General features: G+C 44.1%; 1 protein-coding gene across 1 annotated transcript in view; it reads left to right on the forward strand.

Moving 5' to 3' along the window:
* The window catches only part of LOC126227747 (leucine-rich repeat-containing protein 15-like), a 1015582-nt gene that overhangs the window by 523088 nt on the left and 464681 nt on the right, over window positions 1-27813 (forward strand). The window contains exon 4 of the mRNA XM_049942240.1: window positions 25453-25521. The gene's annotated coding sequence lies outside the window, so the exon portion shown is untranslated. The remainder of the gene's footprint in view (window positions 1-25452; window positions 25522-27813) is intronic.

Below are 27813 nucleotides of genomic sequence, written 5' to 3' on the forward strand. Positions count from 1 at the left end.
AGCTTAGAGCCACGAATTTAGATGTTAACTGAACAGCTGCAGGGGATTAGCCGAACGGTCTGGGGCGCTGCAGTCATGGACTGTGCGGCTGGTCCTGACGGAGGTTCGAGTCCTCTCTCGGGCATGGGTGTGTGTGTTTGTCCTCAGGATAATTTAGGTTAAGTAGTGTGTAAGCTTAGGGACTGATGACCTTAGCAGTTAAGTGCCATAAGATTTCACACACATTTGAACATTTTTTTTTTAACTGAATATTTAGAACGGTGATCTAGAACAGGAGAGACTTACTTAGAACAACGTGTTGATAATGGGCGTAGCAAATACACTACTGGCCATTAAAATTCCCACACCAAGAAGAAATGCAGATGATAAACGGGTATTCATTGGACAAATATATTATACTAGAACTGACATGTGAGTCCATTTTCACGCACTTTGGGTGCATAGATCCTGAGAAATCAGTACCCAGGACAACCACCTCTAGCCGTAATAGCGGCCTTGATACGCCTGCGTATTGAGTCAAACAGAGCTTGGATGGAGTGTAGAGGTACAGCTGCCCATGCAGCTTCAACACGATACCACAGTTCATCAAGACTAGTGACTGGCGTATTGTGACGAGCCAGTTGCTCGGCCACCATTGACCAGACTTTTTCAATTGGTGAGAGATCTGGAAAATGTGCTGGCCATGGCAGCAGTTGAACATTTTCTGTATCCAGAAAGTCCCGTACAGGAACTGCAACATGCGGTCGTGCATTATCCTGCTGAAATGTAGGGCTTCGCAGGGATCGAATGAAGGGTAGAGCCACGGGTCGTAACACATCTGAAATGTAACGTCCACTGTTGAAAGTGCCGTCAATGCGAACAAGAGGTGACCGAGACGTGTAACCAATGGCATCCCATACCATCACGCCGGGTGATAAGCCAGTATGGCGATGAAGAATACACGCTTCCAATGTGCATTCACGGCGATGTCGCCAAACACGGATGCGACCATCATGATGCTGACGGAACCTGGATTCATCCGAGAAAATGACGTCTTGCCATTCGTGCACCCAGGGTAGTCGTTGAGTACACCATCGCAGGCGCTCCTGTTTGTGATGCAGCGTCAAGGGTAACCGCAGCCATGGTCTCCGAGCTGATAGTCCATGCTGCTCCAAACGTCGTCGAACTGTTCATGCAGATGGTTGATGTCTTGCAAACGTTCACATCTATTGACTCAAGGATCGAGATGTGGCTGCACGATCCGTTACAGCCATGCCGATAAGATGCCTGCCATCTCGACTGCTATTGATACGAGGCCGTTGGGATCCGGCATGGCGTTCCGTATTACCCTCCTGAACCACCGATTCTATATTCTGCTAACAGTCATTGGATCTCGACTAACGGGAGCAGCAATGTCGCGATACGATAAACCGCAATCGCGATAGGCTACAACCGACCTTTATGAAAGTCGGAAATGTGGTGGTACGTATTTCTCCTCCTTACACGAGGTATCACGACAACGTTACACCAGGCAACGCCGGTCAACTGTTGTTTCTGTATGAGAAGTCGGTTGGAAACTTTCCTCATGTCAGCACGTTGTAGGTGTCGCCACCGGCGCCAACCTTCTGTGAATGCACCGAAAAGCTATTCATTTGTATATCACAGCATCTTCTTCCTGTCGGTTAAATTTCGCGTCTTTAGCACGTCATCTTCGTGGTGTAGCAATTTTAATGGCCAGTAGTTTACTTAATTCATTGTGTGAGCCTGATTAGCCTTAGCAAGCGTCTGAATTTACATGAGAAACGTGTAAACAACGATGCTTATAGCCCCGCTGTTTGCAATAGGAATAGTGTATAGGGATTATTATCATAGATCACAATTACAAGACATAAAATAGTCACACTGTACAAGAAATGATGAACTGGAGCCCTGCTACTACCGTCTCTTCTGTCAATTACCTTTTCTTCTGAAAATCAAAAAATAAAAGCACGATAATGTTCAACTTGACTGTTGAACAGCTTGTTATTGTTTACAGAAACAGGTTAACAGAGGAGAAATTATCTTTGCTGATGGTAAACTTAACTCTATATCAAATGTGACTGTGCTAACTGCAAAATACAATTCAGTGTAAATTAGTCTGAACAGGAATGTGATGTCTAAGAAATCCAATTGATTTACAGAATGTTTGTGTAAAATAGCAAATAATTACTTCCGAAATTTAGTTTAACTGGGGTGCAATAAGCTACAAAACATGAGGCTAAGGAATAGGTACCTCGAGAATAGAATCATGAAAGCTCATTGGCTGGCAGTGTGACGAATTGAAGTGCTCTACTATTCGGAAAGGTTTAAAAAATGAGACTCTGTACCGTAGATCTAAGACTGCTGTCTCGAAAAGGTAACAATCACAGCAGCTCCATATGCAAAACACGATTTAAGCTCATGAAACATTCCGCGAAACACTCCACCTAAAACTATGCAGTACGAACCACAAAAACCGGTACCCAATAACTACATGATTGTCCCTTTTTTTATTATTATTATTAAAAAGTTTTCTGACTGGTTTGATGTAGAGCTGTGACCTGTGCCATCCTTTGCATCTCAGAGGAGCACACTGGCAACTGCTACCTGCGTCCTAAATTATTTCCTGGACGCTTCCCAATCTCTGACTTACTCTACAACTTTTACCGACGATTTTTACATCTAGTACACCGGAAGCTATTCCCTGATTTCTTAACACATGTTTAATCATACTGTCCCTTCCTCTTGTCAGTGTTTTCAATATATTCTTTTTGGCGATTCTGGGGAGAACGTCCTCATTCTTTACCTTCCCAGTCCACCTAGATTTCAACATTCCGTTGTAGCACCTCATCTCAAATGCTTCCACTCTCTTAGGTTTTCCCACAGTTCACGTCTCCCTACGATACAATGCTGTGCTCCAACAGTAATTTCTCAGAAATTTCATCCTCCAGTGAAGACCTACGTTTCATACTAGCAGACTTCTCTTGGCCCTTTTCCCAGTGAAAGTCTCCCTTCTATTTTCTCCTTGCTATTTTGCTACCTAGGTGACAAATGTCTTTAACTTCATCTACTTTGTGATCACCAATTCTGATATTAAGTTTCTCAGTGTTCTCATTTCTGCTACGTATTTCGTCTTTCTTCGATGTACTCTCAAACCATATTCTGTACCCATTAGACTGTTCATTCCTTCAACACATACTGTAATTCTTCTTCACTGTCATTCAGGATAGCTATGTTATCAGCCAATCTTATCATTGGTATTCTTTTACCTTAAATTTTTATCCCACTCTTAAACTTTTTATTTCTGTCACTGTTTTTTCGATGTTCACATTTAACAGGAAGAGGCTAAAGATTATAGCCCTGTCTTACACCCTTTTTAATCCGAGCACTACGTTCTTGGACTTCCACTTTCTGGAAGGTGTATGATATCCATGAATAACTATTGGGTCCGTACTGCAAAAGGCTCAACTTTTGCTCAGTCGTGTTACTAAAATCATAGTGACTCATTCACCGACCACTGAAAGCTGCAGACAAGAGGTCTCGACAAGCTATTATGTCTTATAAGTCGCCGTTCCACAGTTCGCCGTGTGGCCGGCTGGAACCTAATTGGATCGTGGAATCGGAACTCAGAGACTTGGATAGCGTCATTGTGCCATGCACGGCATACTCCAACCACGACAGCATTCGGTCAGGTTACAGACTTAGCCGTTTCGGAAATGCTTCCACCCTTCACCCGAAAGCCATTGACCATGCCCTTTCGAACGACAGATATCTATCCATATAAGTATATGGTTCCGGGAATACCGGCCATGACCTCCTTCTTCTGTGCGGATGCACACACATTCCCCGAACTCTTACGGGACTTGGTAAGAATCTATTCCACGTGTAATGAGTGTGTTGGGATGGGACACTATGAATGTAGCGCGTGGGTGATGATGTGGGTCTCGTGAGAGGCGTGCGCGAGGTAGTCCCTGCAGTCGCGCTACCCACTGTGCCCTCGGTGGCTCAGATGGACGCCGGCACGGTAGCTCATCGTGTTCGGTCAGAGGGCTGCTCGCCCTCTGTAACAAAAAAAAAAAAAAAAAAAAAAAACTGAGTACAGCAGGAATCAACGATCAACTTGAACGGATGTCTTGTGACGTCCGCCCAGACCAAACGCAACGAACAATACCGAACAAAATGAAAAAAAAAGATGGATAGAAAATGGTTCAAATGGCTCTGAGCACTATAGGAAGTAACATTTGAGGTCATCAGTCTCCTAGAACTTAGAACTATTTAAACCTAACTAACCTAAGTACATCACACACATCCATGGCCGAGGTAGGATTCGAACCTGCGATCGTAGCGGTCACGCGGTTCCAGACTGTAGCGCCTAGAACCGCTCGGCCACATCGGCCGGCGATGGATAGAGCGTCTGTCATGTAAGCAGGAGATGCCGGTTTCGACTCCCGGTCGAGGCACACATTTTCACCTGTCCCCGTTGATATATATCAACGCCCGTCAGCAGCTGAAGGTACTAATATAAATCTAATTTTGATATCTATCCGGTCCCACATTGCGGCAATGTCTGCGCTGTTTCCCGTGTACCTCCGATACCCTTTAAATACCCTCCACAAATAGTGCCGGTACCTGCCGTCTGTGAGTGGTTATTGCACGTTGACCTCGAACATAGGCGGTTGTCACATTAATGTGACTGGACCTTGAAGAATCCTATCGTCGCTGGCATGCATCAAAGAAAACTCTGCCACAGGCAGACGTTGTACCCCAGGTAGTGATCTATTGCACCTAGAAGTTTTATATGAATACTTCGAAACACGCTGTATGCTTTCAATTCGTGCTTGCAATGCTGCAAAGCAACATTCAGTGTCGTGAGGAGGTTGGTTCAAATGGCTCTGAGCGCTATGAGACTTAACTTCTGAGGTCAACAGTCCCCTAGAACTTAGAACTACTTAAACCGAACCAACCTAAGGACATCACACACATCCATGCTCGAGGCAGGATTAGAACCTGCGACCGCAGCGGTCGCGCGGTTCCAGACTGTCGTGCCTAGAACCGCTCGGTCAACTCGGCCGGCTTCGTAAGGAGGGGGGAGGGGGCAGTTGTTTTGGCTTATCAGTGTATTTAGGTTTCCGATAGCGCATATCGATATCTGAGATGAGATTGTCTAGTGCGGTAGCGGTATCGATATCACCGAACCAATAATAAACTGATACCGAAAAGCCTTTCCATAGTCCGGGAACAGTGTATTGTATTCATTTTTATGGCGTGTTGTATTGCCTAACTGTAATTTCTGACGGATGCAATATCGAGGCACGTGCAGAACGGGTTTTCCCCCACCCTCGGCTGACCCCTGACGCGAGCAGTGCCGTGCTGCTAGGGCAGGGGGTTGGCGGCGGTTCAGCAGCGCTGAGCGGCGCGGCGGTCGGCGCCGTGTCGCGACGTCAGCTGTCTGCAAGCGGGCCGGGGGCGGCTGTCGGTGAGTGATCACTGCCCCCCACCACTCACACACCCTGAGCGACTGACACACCCGCGAAAAGGGGGCAGGGGACAGGAGGGGGGCCGAGGAGAGGGAGGAGAGGAGAGGAGAAGTCAGGCGGAATAAAAAAGCGGAAACACGCCGCGGCAGCTGCCGGAGCCGCCCTCTCCCTCGCTCCGCGCATCTGCTGCTGCAGGGAGGACCGCGCTGGTACAGCCACTGTACTCGAGACCTCTCGCGTGCTCGTAGGCCCTACGCTAAACCGCTCTCGACAGTAGCATGTCTCCTCCCGTCAACGTAACTGCCGTCAGGAACCAGTTCAATAGAACCGCGACGCGTGTGGTGTTTTTTCCTTTCAGCTGCAGGTGGATTATCGCTCGACCTACATCCAGTTAGTGACAGACCAGGTGAGTCTCTTCCATCAGGAAATTTGTTCTACTTTCCAGACTTCGGAAGTGGAGTTTCGAGGACGGGTGGTGAGCCGTGCCTGAATATCGCAGGAGGTAGAGCAATTCAGTTGGACACCCAGTTTTCATCTGCAAGGACTTTTTACTCAGAACACGCTATACTGCACAGTGTAATATCATTCTGTTTTATGGGTTGGGTTGTTTCGGGGAGGAGACCAGACAGCGAGGTCAACGGTCTCATCGGATTATGGAACGACAGGGAAGGAAGTCGGCCGTGCCCTTTGAAAGGAACCATCCCGGTATTCGCATGGAGCGATTTAGGGAAATCACGGAAAACCTAAATCAGGATGGCCGGACGCGGGATTGAACCGTCGTCCTCCCGAATGCGAGTCCAGTGTGCTAGCCACTGCGCTACCTCGCTCGGTCTCTATGATATGAATTACCGCTTTGATTTTATCCTTTAAGGATGCGAGGCCTTAGTTGCTGAACGCAGTGTTAAAATGCCGGCTCAACCACCTCTCACAACATGAAAGCACTAGAATTTCCATGTTTCGAAGGAGTAAGCCTTAATTGGAATAAATGTACACGAATCTTATAAAAGTGAACTCACCCAGTAAGTTATTTATTTATTCAATTGTGGTCTGTTACCTGCAATTTAATATTTAACCACAGGCTGTATTGAAACTTGGGCAAATTCTTACACAAATTATGCATTGTACAATATTACCCTCTCAAAATACTATCTCTCTTCACCATTACTATTTCAACTATTTATAATAATTATAGTTAGAAAAAACTATTTCTACTATAAATATACGCTACACCTACTACAAAATCTAACTGTGTCTCCTACTATTAAAATACGTCAGTTGTTGTCTGTCAAATTCCGCAATGCACTCCATCGGTGCCCTGTCTGTCGGCATGCGTTGCCGGTTCCATGGGCGCTGTGGAGGACGCTGTAGTTGCATCTTCCTCTTCCATTCTTTGTTATCTTCCTGGTGCGAGGGGATTATTACTCTGTTTCTCGGGAGCATCGTTTTTATGGCAAGGAGCGCAGCCACATGCCGATCCACGTCGCTCCGTTTCTACGTTGGGCGTTCAATAAATAATGCAACACATTTTCTTGTATCGACCAATTTCGGTTGAAAAAAAAAATATGCGGAATATTCTCTCTTCAGCCACTACAGTTTCATGACTTTCCAAGTAGTGCCGGTGGTACAGGTAGCCTTCAAAATGGCGTCTGTAACGGAAGTGCGTTCCAAGCAGAGAGCTGGCGTTGATATTTTTCTGTAAATTGTAGGTATTCATACGCGCTTGCAGAATGCGTACGGAGACCTGTCGGTAAACAAAATCACGGTGAGGCGTTGGGCGAGGTATCTGTCATCATCGAAAAAAGGTCGTCAAAACTTGACCCATCTCCCGCGTGACGGACGGCCGCACACAGCTCTGACTCCTGCAATCCTGGAACGTGCCGACGTTATCACTCGTGGTGATCGACGGATCACAATCAAACACGTCACTCCAGAACTGGACGTCTCTGTTCGTAGTGGTGAGACACTCTTCAACTAGCTGGGCTACTCAAAGGTGTATGCTCGCTGGCTTCCTCGCCACCTAGCAGGAGACCATAAAGAGCAACGAAGGATCGTCTGTGCGGAATTGCTCACACGTAATGGTGCTGACCGTGACAATTTTTTGTCGAACATTGTCACAGGCGATAAAACATGGGCTCATAACTTCTAAACGGAAACAAAATAGTTGTCATTGGACTCGCACCACACCGCCTCTCCTCCGAAGTAAAGTTGAAAGCCCCATCATCAGCCTTAAAAGTCCTCGCCACGGTCTGCTGGGACTCTGATAGAGTTATTCTATTTGATATTCTCCCTCATACTACAACGACCAACTTTGAAGTGTATTGTGCCACCCTCAGTAAACTGAATAAACGACTTATTCGTGTCTGTCGCCACAAAAATGCAAACGAACTTACATTTTCCATGACTACGCAAGGCCTCACACAAGTCAGCGTACCATACAAAAGCTCACAAAACTTCGTTGGACTGTTTTTCTTCATCCACCCCACGGCTTGGATCTCGCACGTTCCGACATTCATCTGTTTGGCCCAATGAAGAACGCACACCGCGGGAAGCAGAACGTAGGTACTGTGGAGGTTATTGGTGCAGCAAGATGATGGCTCCGGCGTCAACCAGTAGAGTGGTACCACGAGGGTGTACGGCCCACCCCAGTAAGGTGGCGTAGGGCCGTCGCAGTGAACGGAGATTATGCTGAAACATAGGGTTTTATTGGACAAGAAGAGAACAGAAGCTTTTGAAATGTGGTGCTACAGAAGAATGTTGAAGATTAGATGGGTAGATCACATAACTAATGAGGAAGTATTGAATAGGATTGGGGAGAAGAGACGTTTGTGGCACAACTTGACTAGAAGAAGGGATCGGTTGGCAGGACATGTTCTGAGGCATCAAGGGATCACCAATTTAGTATTGGAGGGCAGCGTGGAGGGTAAAAATCGTGGAGGGAGACCAAGAGATGAATACACTAAGCAGATTCAGAAGGATGTAGGTTGCGGTAGGTACTGGGAGATGAAGAGGCTTGTACAGGATAGAGTAGCATGGAGAGCTGCATCAAACCAGTCTCAGGACTGAAGACCACAACAGCAACATAGGGTTTTGTAGCAAAAGAGTGAGGAATAATATGGTATATTGCAGTACTGAATGAAACCAACTTGTTTCCAGAAGAGAAGTGTTGCATTACTTAATGAACGTCCCTCGTAGTTCCTTCGGTGTGAGACACGGCCCACAGCGGCGTTTCTCTCTGGTGGTGGTACGCTGATCGCGCATACGATGTTGGCTGTAGTTTTGTCGCAACTGTAGACTTCCGCTGCCTTCCCTGAGTTGCTTCTCGATCTTCTGTCATAACCTTTCGCAGTGCAGTAGACAGGGTTGATTTAAAAGATAATGCGCTACGCAAGATTTTCTTGAAATATAGTCGGAAATGTTCTCATGGATCTGTCATTCTGTTTCGTTTCGCAATATCTTCTCGACGTCCAGTCATCCGTGCCAATTCGGTTGCTGCCGCCCGGGCAGCCGTGCACCTTACGAGGGCGCTCCTGGGATTCGTACAGATACTCCGACATCGAATCGAATCCGCCCGTCGGATTAACAATCAGGCCCTGTGTGCCAGCCAGCCCTGACGCTGTTTTTAGGCGGCTTTCCACATCGGACTAGCTGAATACCGGGCTGACACCTACGTCACACCTCAGTCACACGATTCGCAAATATTTAGAAAATGTTCGCACACTTTTACAAAGGATAATGCTCGATGCAGAAAGATTAATTAGACCAGTTTCATTCCGGAAGAAACGATATCCGTCTACCTTCCCAAATAACACTGTCAAATCCAAATTAACATGGTGAGCCAAAGAAGATACAGTAACGGAAAAGTAGGAAGACGAGAAGAAGAAAAAGAAGAATCTTATAAAAGTGACAAAAATAAAACATAATTAAAAATATACAAAAATTCTGTGGTTACTTTCCTAGTAAAAGTGACTTCTTAAAGTCATCCAGTCGGTAAAAGAAATAAAAAAAATCTGCGTATGCAGTTTGTGAACGTAGGCACTGTCAAGGCAACAGCTATTAGCTTCCATGCTCCGCGTTCCTCCGAGCAAGAAACGGATGCAATACGTATGCAGCTCGGCTCTGTACTTCACATGCATAATCATAAAATCACACACATTCTCACCAATAATCAGAGATGGTGCACATCCATACGGAAATACCTGGGAGATCTAATCTGCTGACACATTATATGTCAAAAGTGTCACTATAATGGCAACCCTATAGACCGATATATTAAGAGTTACAGTTTTTTTAAAAAAAGGTTTCTTCTTGTGTAATCTGTTCATGTAACGTATCTCCAGTTTTTCCGCAATATCTTGTAATCCCAGGCTATTCCAGTTTCCTGTCTCTATCCTATATAAGCAAAATTGCGAGGTATTCTTCGTTTCCCCAGAAAGGATGGCCAGTTTCATGGACGTGCATGGCCACAGCCAACTTTTCGAAAATACTAAGGCGAAAAGCGTCCCTGTCTTCCTTGAACCGCAACGTGAAAGTAATACCGGTCTGACCGATGTCGTTCGCCTTATAGCTACTACAATGAGTTTTGTAGATACTAGCCTCATCACATTTATCAGCCTCCCAGTTTAAATTATTCTTTCATTCGCGTGTAACGGGTTGTTGATTTTAAATGCGGCTTCCACCTCAAACACCCGCATTTGTGATGACTGTGTGAGGCCTCCTGTATCCGGTCGGTACGTTAACAAATATTAATCGCTTCAGTTTACAAGCTTGTGAAGAATATCTGACATTTCAAGAAGTATCACTGCTGCAGCAGTTTCTGATGTTCTCAAAGTACCACTAGATATGATGTGGCACAAACTCGTTACGTACGTTATAGATCATTGTTAAAAAATGGTTTCGTTCTTTAGATTTCTTTCCTACAATCGCTATTTTCTACCCTTAGTCCCTCCATTTCTTCCTTTTCCTGATTTCGCCTTCCTCCTAACCCCTGCCTCTGCATCTTCCAAGCCACATCTCTCTTCCTCTCTCTCTCCGCCTCTCTAACCGAGCAAGCTAGTTCAGTGGCAAGTTGGTTCAGTGGTTACGACACTGGTGGCATTGCCCGTCCAGGAACTTCCGATATACATTTCCCATATTTTCACAAAATGCGTCACACGAATGAGAGACAATTGCCTCTTTCTTTCCCTGTCCTTGTCCATCCACAGTTGCTGCTCCAACCTCGAAGTTTTTCAGCAAAGAACATATAGCCAAAACTTGCAATGAATGTGTTGTTCAGTAAGCAACAGTACAGAGCTATTTCTTAATGGAATTGCTTTTAATATCAATTTTCATGATCATGACGGATTGTACAAGGAGCTAGCTTGTCCATTAAGGATGTTTTAGAACCCGCTACTGTATATTCAATGTAAATTCATAAAAATCCAACAAGTCACTTTTCTTTAAATAGTTATTTATTCATTCCATGAACCGGTTTTCGAACTTTTTCAGTCTCATCTTTTGATGGTTTTCCAGAAGATACATAGATATTTGAAGCATAATTCTGGGTGCTGACTTTGAGACAAGAAGATGCAACATGCTTTAATGCATCGCCATGAACATTGTTTGGCTGCCGATTTGGATCCAAAATTTAGTTTTGTACCTACTGCGACAGAATTGACGGCTTCTGTTGTTAGTATCCATCTGTCATCACAATTGAAGCAGACAGATGGATACTAACAACAAAGACATAGACAAGAATAACAAAGAGCATAATGCAAAAGAAAACTAAAGATTTATTGGATGACAAGTAGCTTGTCTTTAGGAAAGCTAAACGCACCAGAGCGGCAGTCCTGATTATGCACGTGATAATGGAAGCAAAAGCTGAAGAAAAGCCAAGACACCTTCGTAGGATTTGTCGACCTTAAGAAAGCGTTCGACAATGTAAAATGGTGCAAAATGTTCTGAATTCTGAAAACAGTAGGGGTAAGTCTAAGGAAAGACGGATGGGATACATTGTGTGCAACAACCAAGTGGGAACAATAAGACTGGAAGACCGAGTAAGAAGAACTCGAATCAAAAAGTGTTTAACACAGGAATTTAATCTTTCGCCCCTACTGTTCAATGTATACATCGAAGAAGCAATGATGAAAATAAAAGATTTTCAAAAGTAGGATTAAAATTTAAGGTGAAAAGACATCAATGATAACATTCGCTGATGACATTGATGTTGTCCGTGAAAGTGAAGAAGAATTACATGATCTCTTGAATGGAATGAACAGTCTAATGAGTACATAATATGGACTGAGAGTAAATCGAAGAAAGTCAAAAATAGTGAGAAGTATCAGGAATGAGAACAGCGAGAAACTTAACATCGGAATTGGTGATTGCGAAGTAGACGAAGTTATGAATTCTTCTACCTAGGCAGCAAGATAATCCACGACGGACGGAGCAAGGAGAACATAAAAAGAAGACTAGTACTGGGAGAAAGGGCTTCCCTGGGCTAGAAACGTCCACCAGTATCAAACACAGATCTTAATTTGAGGAAGAAATTTCTGTGAATGTGTGTTTGGGGAACAGCTTCGTACGACTGTGAAACTTGGACTATGCAAAAACAAGAACAGAAGAGAATCAATGTATTTGTAGTGTGGTGCTATAGAAGAATGCTGAAAATCAGGACTGATAATGAAGGAATGGGAAGGTTCTCCGCAGAATCGTGGAGGGAAAAAATATAAGGAAAACACTGACAAGAAGAAGGTACAGGATGATATGGTATCTGTTAAGACAACAGGGAAAAAGTTCCATGCCACAAAAGGAACTTAGGAAGGAAATAACTGTCGAGGAAGACAGAGATTTGCATGTTGTTGTTGTGATCTTCAGTCCAGAGACCGGTTTGCTACAGCTCTCCATGCTACTCTATCCCGTGCAAGCTTCTTCATCTCCCAGTACCTACTGCAACCTACATCCTTCTGAATCTGCTTAGTGTATTCATCTCTTAATCTCCCTCTGCGTTTTTACCCTCCAAGCTACCCTCCCATACTAAATTGGTGATCCCTTGAGGACATAGGTTGCAAGTGGTACTCTGAGATGGTAAGGTTGGCACAGGAGAGGAATCAGTGGTAAGCCGCATCAAGCCACTCAGGATACTGATGACTTAAAAAATTACTCCTCCGGGAGACTGTACACCTAGTATTTGACATAAATTTCATTTTGATACCTTTACCCGTTCCTGAGTAAAAGGAGACTTAACAGACGGATAGGCAGATGGACAACAAAGTGATCGCACAAGCGTCCCGTTTTTAGAGATTAAGGTAGGCTACGGAACCCTATAAATTACACATTTAGTGGATAGAGCATCCCCCCAAGACTCGAACCGTAATACGACCTTTGGCGTAGTTGCAGAGTACATAATTAGAGCGCAGGTGTGTCAAAATATGTATAAAAATCACCCACCAGTTCAGAGACCGGTTTGCTGCAGCTCTCCATGCTACTCTATCCCATGCAAGATTCTTCATCTCCCAGTACCTACTGCAACCTACATCCTTCTGAATCTGCTTAGTGTATTCATCTCTTGGTCTCCCTCTGCGTTTTTACCCTCCACGCTGCCCTCCCATACTAAATTGGTGATCCCTTGAGGACATAGGTTGCAAGTGGTACTCTGAGATGGTAAGGTTGGCACAGGAGAGGAATCAGTGGTAAGCCGCATCAAGCCACTACATCAGCATACATGCTCCGTAAGTCACCGTTTGGCGAGTGGCGGAGGGTACATTGTACCACTGCTAGTCATTTCCCTTGCTGTTGCAAGTGTCTATAGGCCACCGTACGAGCCCTAATTTGTCTTATGTTCGTGGTCCTAACGTGAAATGTACGTTGAGGGGAGTAGGGTCGTTATATAGTCAGCTTCAGATGTCGGATACCTAAATTTACTCAATATCGTTCCCCAATCATAAATTCGCCTTCCATCCAGGGACTTTCATTTCAGATTGCGCAGCGTCTATTGTCGCATCGCTTTAGTTCGCCCCTGCAGATAGCCAGCCTAATGAGGAAACGTGCAAAATGGGCTGATATCGTTGGTCTTCGTGAGCAGCAGCAGAGATTTCAATGAACTATATGTGCCTATATTGAGAACCTTTAATGTGAGATGCTCTACCCACTGATACGTGTCTACTTTTTGTGTATCTCGTAGTCTTCGCACGGTTACCTTCTGAAGCTCCAGAGGTACTTAAACTCACCGGACAAAAAATTAGTCACCCCGATGCGCAGGCACAGACGATTCGTTAATAGATTACAGATGGCGCAACGATGAAGTCACGTGTTTGTGAATCAAAATCGCTTGCAAACCCGTCAGCAGCTGCTGCAGACAGTGAATGAGGTACCATATGCACCTGCTAGGGAGAGAACATTGCGAAGTGAACTGCATGCAGTGGACATTTGGAGTCGGCCACCTCGAAAGATGTTTGTTTTGTTTTGATTTATTGCTCATTAAGCCGGCCGCGGTGGTCTCGCGGTTCTAGGCGCGCAGTCCGGAACCGTGCGACTGCTACCGTCGCAGGTTCGAATCCTGCCTCGGGCATGGATGTGTGTGATGTCCTTGGGTTAGTTAGGTTTAAGTAGTTCTAAGTTCTAGGGGACTTATGACCACAGCAGTTGAGTCCCATAGTGCTCAGAGCCATTTGATTACTGCTCATTAAGAGACCCGTTGTGTTACACTTTACAACAGGTCGTTCATTTTACAGCTTTTCATGTAGATTACAAAACATATTCCACATTACAAACAGTAGTTATTGTTTTCAGAAATTACAATGTTAGTAATAATAAATTAAAAATTTATTACAAGTTTAATGAAGACAACACATAAAATTTTCACATTTTAAGAAGATATGATGATAGGTGACACGAAAGACTTGGATAGAAAGAGAAAGAAAAATATTACTCTAGCAGCCAGCCTGGTCCGTAAGCCTCGGAACTACTTCGACCCTTGCAGTACTGGTTCGCTACAGTTTAATTTGCGGATTAATATTTCTAAACACTATTTCCAAAACCCTATAACTATTATGTACATTGCGGAAAGCGCAGTGGTGTGTGAATGTAAAGTATTTTATTTCCTGGCTTTTTTAATTAAACTTCAGTTCCTATAATATGCGTCTTCAATTTCACCTATTATGCTGTTTATGTACTAGATGTTCAGTTACAAGTGTTACATTCCAACAGTTGTATAATGACCGCAGTATGGATACGCCTGCTGGTAATACTTCAGCTAGATCATGTTTACAGGGTTGATTGCACTACACTGTTTTTTTCTAATACGGTTTAATTATTCTAAATGTTGTGTAAGGTTGATTGTGGTATCTGTTGGTGAAAGTGTTCGCTGTCTGAGTGAGTGTGTGTCTCGCTACTGCTGTCTGTGTAGGTGTACGAATTGGAACTGCTGTCTTACGTGCTTCGTGTGTATTGCAGTGTTCTGTTATATGGTCGTGTCTGTCTGTATTCGTCATGAATGTCCTTGAGACATAATCAGTGATTTTATTTATTATTTCCCTCTCGTCTTTGTCTCTTATTGCCCGCATCACGTCGTTGTTGTATTGCGCTGGTGTCTGGTGTGTTCCGCTGTAACGGTGACAGTGAAAAAGTATGTGTTCGGGGATCCATGTTCCCCACATTTACAGGTAGCACTCTGGCTGTGGCCTACGAGGTATAATTGCGCAGGGTAAGGGCCACGACCTGTCGGAAAGTGAATCATACCCGGCTGGGATTGGTGTGCCTCATCTCAGACGTGCCCTGATGTCCGGGAAAATATTATATACCCTACTGTCCATATCGCTTAAATCCCATTCCCTTTGCAGGTACCCACTCGTTATTTAATGAGATGGCGCTTCTCGATGATGTCCTGTCCTGTAGTCTCGATTACGTTATCCTGTCTCTCCCTTCTCAGCCAGTACACTGCAGCCCGAAACCGAATGGTTATGTCGGTAGTGAAAGTTCCATGCACCACGCATTGTCATTCCACTGACGCAGCGTTACGTTCCTGACAGCCTCCCCAGGGCGCTTCTCTGCCCTCGCAGACGTTCTCGGTGGGCCCATGTATTGGCTGCAAAACAGACGACAGACTCAAAGAGCGCACAAAAGTAAGTTCCCATTGTGTGTAATAGTATCCCAAAGTGTGTTATGTTGAGTCTGTGCAGCTTGTGAGTAATCTTGGGAAACCTGTCAGTCGTTCTTCTGATGTGTTCGTCAAAGGACAGTCGTTCGTCGAGTTGCGCACCAAGAATCGTGTTTTCCGTTGTCTGCGTATACTAATGTCATGTACTTTTATGGTTGGATTACTTTGCAGTGTTCTTTGAAGTAATATAAATACAATTTTGTGTAGAGCCGTTTGAAGTTTATTATGTTTGCACCACTGGCTGATGCTTGTGAGTAAGTTTATTGACCGGTGTTCGAGTTGTGCACGTAAGTCCACAGAGACCACGAGCAGGAGGCCATATGCGTATGTTCTCGGCCCATTCGCATTGTTATCCCCAACCAGTTGATGTAGCAGGGGCTGAAAGGCGATATCCCAAAAGACGGGGCCCAGATTGATCTTGTGGGCAACCTTTGGTGATTCTTCTGGTCACTTCCTGACTTCCCGCGCACCATTCAACTACCCTGTTTCTATAGTAATCCGAGAGGCTATCGTATAGGGCTTTAGGTACCTCCATCTCTCTGAGTCTTGGAAACATTGCGGGCCTCCAGACATTATCAGTGGCAAGCGAAATGTCTATAAGAATAGCTACTTCGTGTTTATTTTATATGTTATTAACAGTGATTAGTACATCATTTAGTCTGTCATCTATAGATTTTCCCACCCTGAAACCGAACTGGTTTGGATCAAAGCCAAGGAGGTCCCTATGCGACTGCAAGCTATCGCACAGAAGTCGTTCCTGGACCTTGGCCAAAGTGTTAATTAAGCATATAAGCCTACACGTTTCTGAATTTGAGGGATCCTTGTCTTCTGATTGTTTATTTATGACGGAATTTGCTGTTTTAAAGACCGCATGTACCCGTCCCAGCTGTAGCGTTTCGTTGAGTACATCCGTCAAGTATGGAATAATCTGTGGAACGACTATTTTCAGTGTCTCGGAATGCATACCGTCCAGCCCGGGGGCTTTTTTTTTCTCTTTTGTTTGGCAATCGCAAGCGACCTCCTCACATGAGGTAGGAATAATGTCGGTGCCATTTTCATAGCAAGAGTTCATTAAGGTTCACTGCCCAGTATGAATCTGTTCATCCGACTCTTGCTCGTCGTCGGGGATGAGTTTGTTTGGAGGAATTCCGTAAACTTCTCCATCCCTCTATTATAGCATCGTCATCTCGTGTCCGCGTTGCTAAGACTAGTGGTATCTTCAGAAGCTCCGATTGTATTTTGAGGGGTTCTCCCAAATGTTGCTTTTCAGCTGCTTCTGCACGTGTGTATTCCAATGTTCTTCTCGTGTTTTTTGTAACTCTTTTTTGTAGCGTTGTTTTGCTTCCCTGAACTGTATGAGTCTGATATTTCTGTCCCTTGCCGTTGGCGCTCATTGATGACATTTGCGCTTTTTTCTTGCTTCTGAGCATAATCTTGTTAGTCTTTTAGTCTATTGTATGTTTAGGTTTCACCCTGCGTCAGCGGTCGGAGTCACAGCCCTTTGTGCTTTTTGTAATAAGTCAGTCAAAATATGTGCTTTATAATCCACTGAGCGCTCAACTGCATCTAGGGGCAAGGCCTCATTCAACTCTCTTAGTTTTTCCCATGAAATAACAAACGCTGATGTCTGTACTGTGTAGGTATGTATATCTGTATGTCTATGTTCATGACGAAAGCGTTGTGACAGCTGTGAGTAGCACCATGCATGACCTCCCGCTCCGTTGTAAGTGGCAGTGCATTTGCTATGTGTCAATCCTGCTGCTGGCTCCCGATGGCGCTATGAAGGTGGGTGGCTGATTCGGACTGTTGACGATGTAGAGGTTGTATTCATTTAGTACCTCATGGACTTGGTTCCCCCGTCTCATAGTGCCATATAGTTGACCTTGCATTTAGCAGTTATCACTAAGTTTCTGTTACTGGCACATGCGACAGCGCCTCTGATGTAACTGAGGTATGTATGTATGTAATGGACTGCGAGTACTGCACTTCCATCAGCGCAACAATCCACTTATCGCCTTCGCGCGCTATTTCAACTGTTGCGAGGTGTTCGGTACATAGATAAGCTATCTTCGTCACTGTAAAGTTTCTATTTCTGACAATGATCGCAGCCTTCTCATTGGATGTACCTATTACGATGATTTGTTTGTGTCTGCCGTTCCCGGTGTAGGGTTCCTGGAAACAGGCATGTCGGGGTGCACGTCGCTCCATAGTAACTAGTGTCTGGTTGTTCGCATTCAGTTAGGCACATCAAGACGAACACAGAGAAGTTCAATCACATGTTATATCAATCTAATGGTTTTCTAAACAACTCCCCCACTGTGTTACAACTCGATTGGCATGCCTAATCATCTCACTTTAACCGCACAGAAAACCTGCGGGACATGTTAGAACTGCGGTTAAAAAGTCGACATCAGCATTAGTGCAATTTTATGGAACTGCGCGGTCAAATCCATAAGATGGAGCGTGACATACAGGTAGAATTGTAAAATCTGAATACATGATAACGTTGTCCTTTGGCCCAATTAAATTGATATGCAAATATGTAGATATAATACTCTCAATACACTGCGCTGACGGAAGTTATGGCGTATCTCGCAGTATAGTGTCGGAAATCCTTTTGCTTGGCGTGGTGCAGCAACTCGACGAGACATGGACTTAATAATTCGTTGGAAGCCCGCTGCAGAAATACTGAGCCATGCTGCCTCTGTAGTTTTCAGTAACTGCGAAGATGTTGCCGGTGCACGATTATGTGATCGAATTCACCTCTCGGCTATATCCCATAAATGTTCGATGGGATTTATGATGGGCGGTCTCTGTGGCCAAATCATTAGCTCGAACTGTCCAGAATGTTCTTGAACCCAGTACTGAACATTTCTGGCCCGATGACATGGCGCATTGTCATGCTTAAGAATTCCATCGTTGTTTTGGAACATGAAGTCCATGAATCGCAGTAAATGGTCTCAAAGTAGCCGAACATAAACATTTCCAGTCAATGGTCGGTTGCGTTGGACCAGAGGACCCAGTCCATTCTATGTAAAAATAGCCTATACCATTATGGAGGCACCACCAGCTTGCACAGTGCCGCCGGCCGGTGTGGCCTTGCGGTTCTAGGCGCTGTAGTCTGGAACCGCGTGACTGCTACGGTCGCAGGTTCGAATCCTGCCTCGGGCATGGATGTGTGTGATGTCCTTAGGTTAGTTAGGTTTAAGTAGTTCTAAGTTCTAGGGGACTGATGACCACAGATGTTGAGTCCCGTAGTGCTCAGAGCCATTTTTTTTTGCACAGTGCCTTATTGACAATTTGGTTCTGTGGCTTACTGGAGTCTGCGCCAGACTCGAACCGTACCATCCGCTCTTAATCAATTGAAATCGGGATTCATATTACCGGACCTCTGTTTTCCGAGGGCGCAGCGGATTTGGTCACGAGCCCAAGAGAAGTGCCACTCAGGCGATTCCGTGGTGTTAGCAAAGGTACTCGCGTCGATCGCCAGTTGCCATAGCCCATTAATGCCAAATTTCGCCGCTCTGTCCAAACGAATACATTTTTCGTTCGTTCCAACTTTGATTTTTTCGATTATTTCACGCTGTGTTACTCAGAGAAAATGCTACGTAAATGCCGCTGTTCTCAGTCGTTAAGTGTAGGCCGTCGGCCACTGCGTTATCCTTGGTGAGAAATAATGCCTAAAATTTGGTTTTCTGGGAATTCTCTTAACACTGTACCTCGGAATATTGGATTCCCTAACGATTTCCTAAGTGAAATGTCCCATGCGTCTTGCTCCAACTACCGTTCCGCGTTCGAAGTCTGTTAATGACTTCGTGCTGTCATCTCTTCGGAAATCTTTTCACATGTGCCACCTGAGTACAAATGGCAGATCCGCCAATGCACTGCCATTTTATACCTTGTGTACGTGATACTACTGTCATCTGTATATGTGCATATCGCTATTTCATGACTTTCGGCAGCTCACTGTAATTGATGTAACTATCTCTACATGCCTATAGTGCAATAATTCGATGAAAAAAAGGATCTAATTAGATAAATCAACAGCAGCTTTCTAAATGTGGAAACCACTGGTAGTCATTAGTGACAGAAATTCGGCGTCACAGACGCGGAGAGACCAAACAGATAAACGTCGTTCAAACATAATTTCTGATTCAAAACACGCTATTTTCACATGAACCTCTGCGTAGCTGCCGCTGACAGCAATAGCCAAATATAAACATCCATTCAAACGTAAACACACGCAGAGTGAGTAAGTGAGTGGAGCAGCGATTACGCGCCACATCTATCACCAGCGGCTGTCAAAGCGCGCTGCCAGTTCGCGTAGCCGTATTCAGTTTTGCGCTGGCCGCCACTGACCGGTCTTTGCTCCTTAATGGTCCCTGCGCGCGCGCTAATTAGTTTCCGGATACGGGAGCGGAGCGGTAACGAGCCCGCTGGCAAAACAGGCCCCTGCCGCACCGCAGCGTGCGCAAGCGGTGGCGGTCGGCGTACGCCACACGGCCCCGGCGCGCGTGTTGACAAGTGGCCAGCGCTGGCTGCTGTGCTAAGAGCGGCCGGGGAGCGGAGAGGAGGCGTAATTGTCGCTGCTTTCCCACCGCGTTAGCTACAGGGGCTGGCCGCCGCTGCAAAAAGAGAGAGAAAGAAGTAGCGCTCTCCTCCAAAAAGCTAGTGGCGCTACACGCTCTCACGAGCCGGAATTTCATCAGCTCAAGATAAAGCCTGCATTAAACAACAGAGATAACTGCGAGTAATTATCGTTTGCGAGGAGAGTAGCCACCGCCGTGTAATGGCTTGCACTCTGCTGACGCGGCTGGCAGCGTGGGACGGGGGTGAAACTGCGAAGCAGGAAACTGCTGGCAAAGAGTTGAACACACACGCAGTATTAGTTCCACATGCTGCCGACAGTTTCTGAAATGGAAACGCAGAAAAAGTTGAAAGCAGTAGCTATAATAATATTTACCCGATGTTGCTTTAATTTCAAACAAGGAGTACTTGTAAACACACCCACAAGAACAAATTGTGTTCATATTATAGCATTTTCTTTCAAGCCTTGTGAGACGAGCTATGTCGCAGTACCCTCTCAGACAGAAAAATCTACGCACCACGAATCAGTTATCCGAATCGAATGGAAATCGGTAGTTGATTGACAGAGTTGTTGGATGTTAGCCGGCGGGGGTGGCCGAGTGGTTTTAGGCGCTTCAGTATGGAACCGCGCGAACGCTACTGTCGCAGGTTCGAATCCTGCCTCGGACATAGAAGTGTGTGATGCCCTTAGGTTGGTTAGATCTAACTAGTTCTAAGTTCTAGGGGACTGATGACCTCAGATGTTGAGACCCATAGTGCTCAGAGCCATTTGAACCATTTGCTGTATCTTATCCTGAGGGATATCATGCCATATTCTGTCCAATTGGTGCGTTAGGTCGTCAGAATCCGGAGGCGCTGCGCATAATGCTCTGAACTTCTCAGTTGGGTGGAGAACTCGGGAGCCTCCTGGCCAGGGTAGGGTTTGGAAAGCACGAAGAAAAGCAGTAGGTGCTGAAACGTAAGCCTACGATGGCTTGACATGAAGGGCAACGAAACGGGACGTAGAATACCGTCGACATGCCGCTGCGGTATAAGGATGCCACGGATGATAACCAAAGAGATCCTACATCTACATCTACGTGGTTACAATGCAATTCACAATTAAGTGCCTGGCAGAGGGTTCATCGAACCATTTTCGTACTACTTCTCTACCATTTCAGTCTCGAATGGCGCGTGGGAAAAAGGAACACCTGAATCTTTCCGTTCGAGCCCTTTCCCATCAGATAATGTGATTGTTACTTTACAGCCAAAATGCAAGAAACTAGTGCGTAATTGCACTTACCTGCCACATACGCACAGCAAATGAATCTCTTTATTTCTTTAAACATTAAATCTATATCACAAATTACATTTCTACTATTTGGTGTGGATTCCGTAGACAGTCACGTATTTCATCTAAGAATACGGCTTGTGGTTACGTTTATTACCATTCCCCACCAAATTACTACGTTTCTTTCCATGAAAGCGTTTTATAAGATCCTTTGCGTTTTCTAATTTCTAAATCAAAGTGCATCATCTCAGAACTATCATTAGCACAGCTATAGAAAGACGTCTGCACAGTCAATAAAACAACAAAATTCAAGCAACAAAAACAATTATAAGGCGAGCAATAGAAGGTATGAACATTGCCTAATAACTATGAGAAACTTCTAGAGCGTATCTGCGACACATAACTAGGAGAAATACAAGTGAAAGAAAAATTGACAATAAGAAAACTAACAGCTAGGAACAAATGGATGAAGTGGTCCATTCTCACTCGCGGACCAACATATATACCCCTTTACAACAACAATAAAGATTTTGTGTTGAGATCTTCACGCAGTTGGAGCTAAATAAATTAAGGATTCCTTGGGAGAAATTTTGAAAAAAAGAGTATTTTTGTATCCACACACACCTGCTACCCCCTCAAAAGAATTTAGAAACGTATGTCTTCTTTTAACGTAAATGTCACGTAATGGCTGCAACTGTAAGAACGGAGAAAATCGGCCTTGTTATATGGAGGGGTGGCGACTATACTTCTTACTGTCACCGTACACTACTGGAATTGAAGGTACGTTAAGTGAGTATTCTCTCTGTCCTTTCTACTGTAGAAGAAAAAGAAAAGAAACACACACACACGCCGAAGGGAGGACTCGAACCTCCGGCAGGGGGAGCCGCGCGAACCGTGACAAGGCGCCTCAAGTGACGAGTTCGGTTATAAATGGACAGAGCGGAGATTCGGAGTAGAATCTCCGAGCGCACGGTGATTTCGAGTTCGAAGATGAGATCATGGGATCCGCTAGTTTAACGCGAGTGTACGGAGCTCATTTCTGATCTCTATTGCGCAGTGACAGCAGAACGACAATACTCCGCCACCATGAGCCGACTGCACGCTGGTGCAGCTATTCGCGGTGATAAATTAATATTCCTAATTCGTCAGTCACAGCTTTGTACCTAGTGGTTATAATTAAACTTCCCCTACATAACACGTTATAACACGGAAACTAATTACCGTACGAGTACCAAACTTTTAGCATTAATGTCAGAGACATTTTGAAGAGAAATAATGCAGAATCAGTTCAATTGAAACCCTTTTAATGTCCTGCTACGGTACATCATACCATTACAAACCGATACCATTACTGCTACAGAAGGGGCTCAGTTTGGAGCCCATCAGTGTCCAGAAGAGTCTGAAAATGCAGGATTGCATTCTGCACAGCAGAACGAAGCATTTCCGGAGGTACGCTGGCTTTCTCTCTTGATACGCTGCGCTTCAGATCAGCACATTGGTGAATGTTCTCCTGGTAAACCCTGTCCTTCAAGTACCTCCACAAGCAAAGATCACAGGGACTGAGATCAGGTGATCGCGCTGGCGAAGCCGGAAACGATCGACTGATAATTCGATCAATTCGAAATGTGTTTCGGAGAAGCAAGTGAACTTCACGGGCGATGTGCGATGGGGACGCATCTTGCATGAAAACTGTTGAGTTCAATGCGTGTCTCTCCTGTAGTGAAGGTATGACATGCTATCGAAGCATATCGCTGTAATGCTGGCCAGTCACACTGCACGTCTTTGGCCCTTGAGCGCCAACCTGTTCAAAAAAGAATGGGCCATTTATGAACGTAGCTGTGAAGGCACACCATACGGTGACACGTTTACCTTACAGAGGAACTTCATGCGCCCTAACTGGAAGTGAATCTTCCCACACTCGGCAATTCTGCGTGTTCACCTCACTCGTCAGAGAAACATTAGCTTCTTCTATCCATAGGATGGACCAGGGCCAGCCCTACTGAGAAAGTGGAGAGCGAAGTCAACACCTCGTTGCCTGTCCTGTGGTGCGAGCTGCTGTATGATATGAATCTTGTACGGATGCCATTTGAGAATGGTTCCAAGCACCTTCCGTACAGTGGACAACGAGATGTTCAAATGTCGTGATACAGCACGCACACTGCCTGACGATCGGGAATTGCGCGCAGCGTTGTCTGCCACAGCAACAGCGATTTCATCAACCAGCTGGGGTGCAACCGCTCGTCGGCCTCTTCCCGGAGCGACGCCCGTTCTCCAGTTGATTCGAACTTCTTCCTTACGCTCCGTATAGCAGGTGGAGAAAGAGAACCCTTCCGCAATCCTTTCAGCTGGCGATATTATTGAAGTGCAGCTGCAGCATTACTGTTGTTTTGATAACAGAGCTTCACCATTAATGCCCTACTCCTTTTGTCCAAGCTCATGTTGACACGTCAACAAGTGCATAGAGACTGGTCACGTGTGTGAGACTATGAATCACAATGACTGATCACGGAACCTGCTGGTCTCAGTTGGAACTGGACGGTGGCCCCGTGACGCATGGAAATCATGCACCCCATACTCTGGACATTACTGCTATCAGGTTTGGTAATCGTACAGTAATTAGTTTCCGTGTTACAGGGTGTTCAAATGGTTCAAATGGCACTGAGCACTATGGCACTTAACTGCTGTGGTCATCAGTCCCCTAGAACTTAGAACTACTTAAACCTAACTAACCTAAGGACATCACCCACATCCATGCCCAAGCCAGGATTCGAACCTGCGACCGTAGCGGTCGCGCGGTTTCGAACTGTAGCGCCTAGAACCGCTTGGCCACTCTGGCCGGCCTGTTACAGGCTGTCAAGTGGGGAAAGCTTAACTGTAACCACCCGGCATAATTCGAGGACAGTGTTGCACCAGATCAGACTTTTTTATTGTGTGGAATGTCTAATTAACGTTGGAATATTTGACGAAGAGAGATATGGAAATACAAGGTGCAGTGAGCGTAGCAGTTTTTCGACATCATATATCATGTGTATTACAGCAATTCAATTGTTCTGATTTGTAGCTTGGAGATATTTGTGTGTTGGTCAATAGCTGTGAGACTGAATGGTTAGTAACAGTCATTGCGGAATTTAACTTCATTCTGAAAATAGTTTCGTAAAAATAGTGCAGACATTTTTTCATTGGGAGAGTTACAGTCTCTTAGGGAAGTCGAATTTTAGGTTCACTTAGGGAAGAAGTGATTTAAACACATAGCCAGTTGTACAGACAGGGTATATAATTGGACATTTCAAGTTAATATGCCTTTGCGCATATTCTGATGATTTTAATACAAAGACCGTGTTGCGGATGGTTGCGCCTGGATCGGGATTGCATTATTCCTTTAGCGCCCAAGTTAGGGAGTGTGTGAACAGATATTGTAGTAGGTAAAAAGTTTTAAGTAATCCTGCAAACTGAAAAATTGGAACAACTCTACAACATTATCGGAAAGGGTACAAGTGCAGTAAAAGTCTTACTTTCTTCAGTCGTTTCATGTAGCGGTGTAACGCATTAAATCGGTAATCACGGGAATGTGTGCTGTTACTGCTAAGGGTACTATATCCATCATAGCGGCTAGTTACATCCATTCAACTATAGACTGATAACCCGAAAGGCTTCGGTTCCACTAAAATTACTTAAATCTTCTTGTGATCGCTTTTCTGTATTCAAAGTCATTTATGCGTACGTACCTAACCTCAGTTCAAGTGAAACGAGAGTCAGCTATCTTTGTATAACAACATCTAAATAGGCAAGGTAAAGTAAATAACGTAAAAATAAGAAATGCAAGTAGCAGTTTATAGACATACTTCGTTTTTAAAATAATTATTAGCTATACTTGATTTGTAGCTGGCTCTGACTAATAAAAGGAACCGGCACGAGAAACCATATCAAGTAAATGCTTATAGTGATGTATTTCTTTACAGGACGCTATATGTATAAACCCTATTTTTCAGGAGTGGCGCATCAATTCGATCTTCGCTTCAGCAACCGCGATCACCAGGGGTTGGCTCCCAGCTTTTAAGGTAAGATAACTCAACAACCGTATGGTTTGTATCTCCACAACGTTCTAACATTCTTGCGAAGGTACATTTTTAAAATAATATACCCCCTTGACACAACTTAAAATAGTTTAACACAGTTAAAACACTTGAACGATACACAGCAGATATCAGAATATTTTCTACTTATCTCAATCATCTGTTTTATTATCCGACTGGAAGTTGCATAATTTCCTCCACTTTTTAATAACATCTCATGAGTACCCGTTAACTGAGAGATTTTTAATGCGTTCTGCGACCTGTAATGGAGACAACCACTACAAAGATAAAAAAAACATCTGTCAAATGTCTCTGGCGTGGACGTCACAAAGGAAAAATTCAAAAGATTGTTCAGCCAAACGAGTGCGATTTTCTACTGACCATTTGTTATAGTTTTGAATAGGAATTATTTTCTAAAAGTAGTAGTGGTTACATAAAAATTGATTGTTCTAGCGATAATATTACTTCAAACCCAGCAGAACAAATAACAAATAAGTTTTTACCAACTTCGATGCTTCCTCGCCTTATATGTCGTATCTTGACACCATTTATCGATCTGTAATGCACCTTTAAAACCGTTCAATATTAAGTCGCAAAAATAAAAAGAAATTTTTTTGTCCTCTTCATTGATGTTAGAGACTGTGAATAATCTTAATTTATAATGTACACTCCTCTCGCAACATTTCGCTTCGATCTACGGCTGAACTGGTTGTTGATTAAGGCTCAAGTAAAATGTTATATACAAACACTAGTCTTTATTAATGACATTATTGTTAGCTGACAGTAACACATATTGTTAAATTCGTTAACAATTTCGCGTGAATTATGTTTCTAGTCAGGAAAATATCTTCTTTCTGCGCACGTAAACAGATATATTCCATGTCATCGTATGTAAAAACGTTTAGCAGGTGGTGCATCTGCGGTCCTCTTATTTCAAATACACTTGTTTTATTTACATTGTAGTTAAACATATCCTTTATTCCAGTACCATCCTGACAGAATGTCAGCTGAATTATTTAAAACAAATAATATGATTTTTTTTTAAGGAAAGCGAGAAGGTACAAATATTCTTGTCATGGTGTACACTACATCATGAAAAGAAAATGAGGTTTGGGTTACGTAGTAAGCTCAAAATATGCCGTGATTTCTCACTTTTATCTCCTCTACGCACAAATTGTAAAGGAAAGCAATGCTGTTCATCAGCTATACGTTAGTGTGATTAAAATGTGACATAAAACTACTTAATTAGACTACACTCAAACGTGAATTTAGTTGCAATAGAGAACGGCTCATTTCCTAATATAATTTACTCAGTTTCACCCGACTTGCTTTAACTGCATTACTCAAGTTTTGTTTATGTTGCTCGTATATCCGCTTTTCAAGAGACTATTCATTCTGTTTATCTGAACTTCCATGGCATTTTACATCTCTCACTGAATTACTATTAGGTTTCTTCTTGGTTTCTTTACTGTTCGATTAATATATAGACTGAAGAACTTCGTAGATTGTGTATAATCCTTCCTCACTGCCCTCCCGACCGATGCTACCCTTTTATATCCTTCGACTCTTAGAACTGCTGTCTGATTTCTGTGCAAGATACAGTTAACCTTCCGTTGTGTATACTTTACGCCTCCCATCTTCAGAATTTCAAAGAGTGTATTCTACACCCACAATTACATCCACTCTCTACAAACCACTGTGAAATGCATGGTTGAGGATACTTCCCATTGTATTAGTTGTTAGGGTCTCTTCCCGTTCCACTCACGCACGGAACGCGGAGAGAATGTTTGTTTACATGCCTCGGTGTGTGCTATAATTAATGTAATCCTTGTGACCCCATGGTTGCCACTCGAGAAGATCGTAACGTATTTCTACAATCAATACTTAAAGCTGTTCCTGATACTTCATTAGTAGGAATTCACGGGATAGTTTGCTCCTATCTTCAAGCGTCTGCTACTGTAGTTTATTCAGCAACTCCGTGACACTCCCCCAAGGGGTAAAACAAACCTGCGACAGTTCGTATAGCTCTTCTTTAAATACGCCCAATATAGCCTGTTAGTCCTATTTAGTATGGGCTCCACAAACTTAAACAGTAATTTAACTGTGGGGGAACTCTGGGTGAAATGGGATACTTAATGATTACCAATTTTTATAAAATAAAGAAACTCAAGGAAACACATCTTAAAGGTATGAATAATCACCATTTTGCATGAACTAAAGTACCTTACTAGAAAACTATTTCAGACTGCGTTTTGCGTATTTTTCTTTTTTATATTT

The sequence above is a fragment of the Schistocerca nitens genome, unplaced genomic scaffold (assembly GCF_023898315.1).
Source record: "Schistocerca nitens isolate TAMUIC-IGC-003100 unplaced genomic scaffold, iqSchNite1.1 HiC_scaffold_338, whole genome shotgun sequence".
Classification (NCBI taxonomy): Eukaryota; Metazoa; Arthropoda; class Insecta; order Orthoptera; family Acrididae; genus Schistocerca; species Schistocerca nitens.